General features: G+C 42.9%; 1 protein-coding gene across 2 annotated transcripts in view; it reads left to right on the top strand.

Annotated features, from left to right (window-relative positions):
* Nucleotides 1–313: 313 nt before the first annotated feature.
* Nucleotides 314–6,932, top strand: part of LOC143284108 (uncharacterized) — a 29,925-nt gene continuing 23,306 nt past the window's right edge. For both annotated transcript variants that reach the window (XM_076590753.1, XM_076590754.1), the window contains exon 1: nt 314–502. The gene's annotated coding sequence lies outside the window, so the exon portion shown is untranslated. The remainder of the gene's footprint in view (nt 503–6,932) is intronic.

Below are 6,932 nucleotides of genomic sequence, written 5' to 3' on the forward strand. Positions count from 1 at the left end.
GTAAGACTAAATACAAGGGTGCTGTTTTGAAACGTGCCATGAGTCTTTTGGAATGCTTTGAAAAAAAATAATGATTGTCATGAGTCTTATCTTTTATTATATTTTTTCATCGACAGTTGTTTGGAACTCGCACAACTGAAAACGATATCTAAAAAAAAAGTCGCCAACTGCGTTTATTGTTTTAAAATCTAGCACGGGGTGTGTGAGTGTGTGTGCTTTCAATTGACGGGCTTTTGAAAGGAAGTCGTCTGCTCGTGTTTGGGGCCCGTGACGTCAGCGTTTGCCTTGCACACAAAACCGGTCTGACTGTGCTCGGAGTTTGGAGGTGTGTGTCGTTGAACGCTACCCACCCGCAAATCTGAACGAAAAAAAAAAGAGAAAATAAGGACTGTACAACGCGAACTGACGTCGTGGCATGTCTTTCAATATGCTGTGATCACAATCGGAGTTGTGCAAGTTTTAATGTTGTTTTTCTCGTTGCGGTGAGGACACATTGTGTCAGGTAAGGAAAGCCTTCATTCATGTTTGAGTACTTGTTTTCATTCTGATGTTAACTTGTGTGCTGTTTCTCAACGTTTCGGCTACGGCGAATACAGTTTGTATCCATTCATAGCATAGTTTGTCAGGATATAACCCATGTGTAAACTTCTCGTTATTTTATTTCTATTTTTATCTGTCTTTGGACCACTTAGCCTGGGGTCAAATATCTTCTGAACTGAGTTTTCGTAGATTTAGAGGAATTTCAAAATACCAGTTATCTACCAGCGGCTTTGTGTTTGTTGAAAGGTAGGGTGACACATGTGTCCTTGTAGCTCATGATTTTTTTTATATATCTTTTCTTGCCATTCGATTACCGGTGTATCACCACACAGACACACACACACACACACACACACACACACACACACACACACACACACACACACACACACATGTACGTACACGCAACCCCCACCTCCCACGCCCCACATACACACACACATACACGCACGCGCGTGCGCGTATTTCTTTATCTGTCTTATTTCACTGTATGTTAACGACTTGATCAACGCAGAGTTTGCTGGGCTGGCCTTTCCAGCGCGTTTGGTTTAGTGTAGGCCAGGCATCTTCTCCCTTTTTGTAAGCAGGTGTGGCGTAGTAGCGTATATGGATCATTCTAGCACCTTGAAACTAGATCTGATTGTCAGGGGTTATGATTAGTTTTAGCGAGGGCACAGTCGTCATTAAGCTATAATGGCAGTTCATTGGCACGCGCCTGCCAAATGTGTGTGTAGATCGCACAACTTGCTATCATCTGTGACCTGTCATGAAGATCATCATGATCACCTAGTCAAGGTGTGTCATTTGTTGTAGCAGGTAAACATTGCGCTTATGAATATATATCAGTTAGGAATTCATGCCCAGTTTAAAAAAAAAATCATCTATTACCCCAGTGCCTGTAAACGGAAATAATAATCCATAAATGGTTGTCGTTTGTTGCATGTTAGATTGTAAAACTGTCAGTGTCGGTGTGTGTGTGTGTGTGTGTGTGTGTGTGTGTGTGTGTGTGTGTGTCTCTCTCTCTCTCTCTTTCTCTGTGTGTGTGTGTGTGTGTGTGTGTGTGTGTGTGTGTGTGTGTGTGTGAGAATGTATATGTGTGTTTGCTTACTGTCATTCTACTATTCTTTTGCACTTGTTATGGGATACATTTGTACATAATTTTATCGCTTTGGTCGTTTGCTTGTGGCTGATATGGTCGCTTGTTATGAGCGTGAAGCTGATATCACTTTTTTGATGAATATGAACCGAACCTTAATCGTATAAGTACTTCTGCTGCTGCTCCTCGTCCTGCTGCCGATGCTATATTACTGCTACAGTTACAGCCGCTACTGCTGCTACTGCTACTTCTTCCACTGCTGCTGCTGCTATGATGGTGACGATGATCCATTTAGCTGTGAATACAACCCCGTTATCAGATCATTTATAAAGACATGGCTGACAATATGATTCCATCGAAGGTTTGGAGAAACACACACGCACGTAGGCACAGGCACACACACACACACACACACACACACACACACACACACACACACACACACACACACACACACATGACCACACACACACACACACACACACACACACACACGACCATGTGATGTGATGACAACCTGATTGTCACGATGTTACACTGGTCATGGACGAGTCGCCAAACAAAATGATAACGATCGTGATCAAGATGATGATAACTGGCCAGGCGAGGGAATGAGGGTGTGTGTGTTGACAGCATTTCGTTTGATCTTTGTCTGAAGGCTTGTTTCTTCACACACACACCCATCATAACGAGGCAGGAGAGGGAATGAGAGTAGGGGGTGATGACAGCATTTCGTTTGATCCTCGTAAAGCTTTTTTCGTCAGTGGTTGTATTGATGGGTTATGTTAGGTTTGTTTGGACAACGCCACATGTTTTGTAGTTGATACAGGAAAAAGCATTCAAAGATTGAGGACCCGCTGTTAAAAAACGGATGAAACAAACAAAAACAAAAACAACATATATATATGCTCTCGACTGTGACATGTGAGGGACGATACACAAATGACCGAACACCTCACCCCTCTCCTTGTCTCATAGAAAACAGTCTGCCCTTAAACATCGCTAAAAAAAACCCGTTTTAGTTTGCAATCCTATATCCAGTCTGATGGTGTTACTGTCCTCGAATATAAAGTGTATTTATCACAAAAAGGTGGTGATAATGGCGATTGTGTTTTCTGCTGCCGGAACGCGTACATTACTACGCTCAGCTGTTGGGTCACTAGAGCTCTGATAATTCCGCGAAGAAACAAAAAATCACACAAGGTTAGCGTTCTGTTTCCTATCTTGGCGCATTTATACGAGTATCGAACAAAGCACCCTTCTTAGTGTGTCACTTGAGTCCCCCCAGTTCAGAATTTGAAAATCCTTCCCAACACATTTTGCCATCTGTGTGTTGTTGTTGTTGTTGTTGTTGTTGTTGTTGTTGTTGTGTGTGTGTGTGTGTGTTTGCTTTGTTCACGTGTCTATGTGTGCACGCAATTGTTCTTGTATTGTGGACTTGATGCTTATATGTTCAGGAGTACGTCTTTGTTGGTATTTTGTCTTTTTTTTTGTTTTGTTTTTTGCTTTGTGTAAACGGCAAGGGCTCAGTGCCTGTGGGGTGTGAGCATCGCTATACATTAGTAGCAGTAGTAGAAGTAGTGGTGGTGGTGGTGGCAGTGGTAATAGCAGGAGCAGCAGGAGTAGTAGTGCTACTACTAGTAATAGAAGAATGTTTTTTTTCTGCATCTTCTGTTTCCTCTTTTGCTTCTTCTCATTATTTATTATTATTATTATTGTTGTTGTTGTTGTCATCATCATCACCATCATTATGATGATGATGATGATGATTACATGTGTTGTTGTTGTTGTTGTTGCTGTTGTTTCATTTTTCACGTTGGTATCTTGTCTTCGTCGCTCCATCTGAGATGAACTTAACGGACTATGTCAATACACCTGGAGCAAACACTGCGGTCATTGTTTCAACATCTTATATCACAGACTGGCATAAGTTTACAGTTGGGCCAACAGCAAAGTGAGAGCTGTATTATTAATGGTTTCTCTATTGCAATGGGAATTCATTTACAGCTTAGTCTTTTGTGAAAGACTGACGCAAACTGGGGTAAAATTGCACAGGCTCTTAGAGCTGCAGCCTTGGGAGCTAGCTGGCCTTTGGGAACCATCCCAACGCCGACAGCCCTAAAACCCTCTTGGCCAAGAGAATGGGTGTGTAACTTTGGCAAGACACCCTCCACTATTATCAAATTCTAGCCCAGATAGTCGGGACAGCAGTTACCTCTTCTGCTGTTCTGATGGTCATAGTCGAACACGACTGACTATCATATATACATACATTGTTTTCTCGACTTGTGGCGCTGTCATCCTTCTCGTGTGTATGGTTGTGCGGGCTCTGTGCTGTGGAGATATTGTAGAGACCGTGTCCCCAGGGTCAATATTGACTGACCAGAGAGCCTACACTGTGCCCCCCCACACACCCCTCCTCGCTATGTTCCTGCAGCGCTAGTGTTTGCTTCTCTTTCCGTAGCATACTTCTTAACCAACGGGGGAACGCATGGCAAACAGTGGAACATTTGATTCCACTCACTTGTTTAGAAGAAAGGTGATAGAATGGTTAGGACGCTCATCTGCCAGTACACAGAGACCGTGAATGTCTGGGTTCGAATCCCGCTCTCGCCTCCCAAGTTTGACTTGGAAAATCAAACAGCGTCTAGTCATTTGGATGAGACGGTAAACCGAGGTCCACTGTGAAAAAGAATCCATGTCAACGAGAGTGTTGTCCTCTGGCAAAATAATGTTGAAGAAATCCACTCCAGTCTGATAGGTACACAAATAAGTATGCATTCACTCAAGGCCGAAGCGCGCTGAGTTATGCTGCTGGTCAGGCATCTGCCTAGCAGGTGTGGTGTAGCGTATGTGGATTTGTCCGAACGCAGTGACGCGTCCTTGAGGAATTGAAGCTGAAACTTAGTTTCATCGCGCGCACGCGCGTTTGTGTGTATGTGTGTGTGTGTGTGTGTGTGTGTGTGTGTGTGTGAAGAGTCAGCGCTTTTTGACTGTCATGGTGTTTGAAAAAAGAGTATAACTCACTGACTGCAGTAGCTTTTTGATATTCTTGTCGTTTGTACGAATTTTAGTTTAGCTAATGTGCGTTGGAATGTTATACAACATTGGAAACGGTTTGATTGTCATCTGACGTAAATAAGAAATCTATACCAAAGCATATTTTCTTTCTTTGTACAGTATCAATATGCCTCCTTATACCCATATCTGCCTACCTACAACTCTCTCTCTCTTTTTCTCTCCCCGTATATATATATATATATATATATATATATATATATATATATATATATAATCTCTTTCTATGTATCTCTATGTATATATATATATATATGTGTGTGTGTGTGTGTGTGTGTGTATCTGTATATATATATATATATATATATATATATATATATATATATATATATTATTTTTTTGTCTTTTGTGTGTCTTTTATTTTTCATGTTTTCATGTATTTAGTTGAATTTGTTTGCTTTGTATATTTCATATCAGTTTGTATCGATGTTTTATGCCAGTCAGTGTTTAGAATCGCAAGGCCTGACTAAGCGCGTTGGGTTATGCTGCCTAGCAGATGTGTTATAGCATGTATGGATTTGTCCGAACGCAGGGACGTCTCCTTGAGTATCTGAAACTGAAAAACATAACCCAGTTGTTGCATAACGTGGTATGGATCCTTTTGCATCTTTGACACTACATTGAATCTGGAACTAAAGAAACACACACACACACACACACACACACACACACACACACACACAAGAAAAAAAATGAAATCAGTAAATACGAGGTTTACATTCACTGACATACTGCCACATATTTTAATGGGTGGGGTGTGTGTGGGCGGTGGGCGAATGGGGTGGGGTGGGTGGATTGGGAGCGGGGGCCGAAGTGGACGATCCTTTCAGTGTGTCACAGTTGGTGGCCAGTCTGACCGGTCACGCCTCTTGACCCTCAGGGAGAGAGGAGTGGTCAGTGTGTGGTGTGTTACTGCTGAATGAATCTTCGGCTGTGGTTAGATGTAAACGTCAAACGAAACGTTGGGGCTAGGAGGGAAGGGTGGTGGTGGTGAGAAGAGATACTGCTGGACATTCTGGGATGTTTGTAGGTGGGTTATATATGAATACAGTAAGTAGAATATAGCGTCGAATGAGAGTTTTGGTAATTGGAGAGAAAGAGAGACAGAGACAGTCAGAGAGGGGGGTGGTTGGGGTGGGAGGGGGGTAAGTGGGGATGAGGATAAAGACAGGGAGGGGAGACGACGAAACGATGCGAAACCAACGGAAAAAAAAGAAAAGAATAAAGAAAGAAAGTTTTTTTGCCATCTCTCTCTCTCTCTCTCTCTCTCTCTCTCTCTCTCTCTCTCTCTCTCTCTCGATAAAATTGTAGGGTGTGGACTCTCTCTCCTAATCGATATAATTGTAAGGTGTGGACTCTCTCCCCTAATCAATACAAGTGTAAGGTGTGGGCGCACTCTCTCCAAATCAATACAGTGCAGGTGTGAACACTCTCTCCTGATCGATACAATTGTAGGGTGTGTACACTCTCTCCCATAGTCGATACAATTGTAGGGTGTGGACTCTCTCTCTCTCTCCTAATTGATATATTCGTAAGGTGTGGACACTCTCTCCTAATCGATACAGTTGTAAGATGTGGACTCTCTCTCCTAATCAATACAATTCTAAGGGGTGAACACTCTCTCTCCCAGTCGATACAATTGTAAGGTGTGGACACTCTTTCCTAATCGATATGATCGACACAAATGCACGCGTACACACACGGACATGCGTGCGTGTGCACGCACATACCCACACACACACACACGCACACACACACGAATGAATACACACACGCACGAAGTGTGTGTAAATTCGAACACAAAACTAATGAGTATGCTGGAGAGAAGAGAGAGGGAGAGACAGGGACAGACAGGTCGAGAAAGAGAGAAAGAGGCACAGAGCATATGCTAGAGAGTACTGTTTGAGAAAAAAGACAGACAGACAGAGAAAGAGAGAGAGAGGGGGAGGGGGGGGGGGGGTAGAAAAAGAGAGCGAGAGATCTGCAGAATAACTTTTACACTCCATTGACAAAGAAAGCAAAACCAGTGAGAAACTTGGTCTGTTTTGAAAGCCACACAAGTTGGTTGGTGAAAGCGACGGCTGACATGTGATCTTCCCTCTTTTCTTATACCAGGCGTTGTTTGTGTGTGTGTGTGTGTGTGTGTGTGTGTGTGTGTGTGTGTGTGTTTGAACACGTATGCGTGTGTCACAGGTATGTCACAGATAAAACGGTGTAC

This window comes from Babylonia areolata, chromosome 7 (assembly GCF_041734735.1).
Source record: "Babylonia areolata isolate BAREFJ2019XMU chromosome 7, ASM4173473v1, whole genome shotgun sequence".
NCBI classification, from domain to species: Eukaryota; Metazoa; Mollusca; class Gastropoda; order Neogastropoda; family Buccinidae; genus Babylonia; species Babylonia areolata.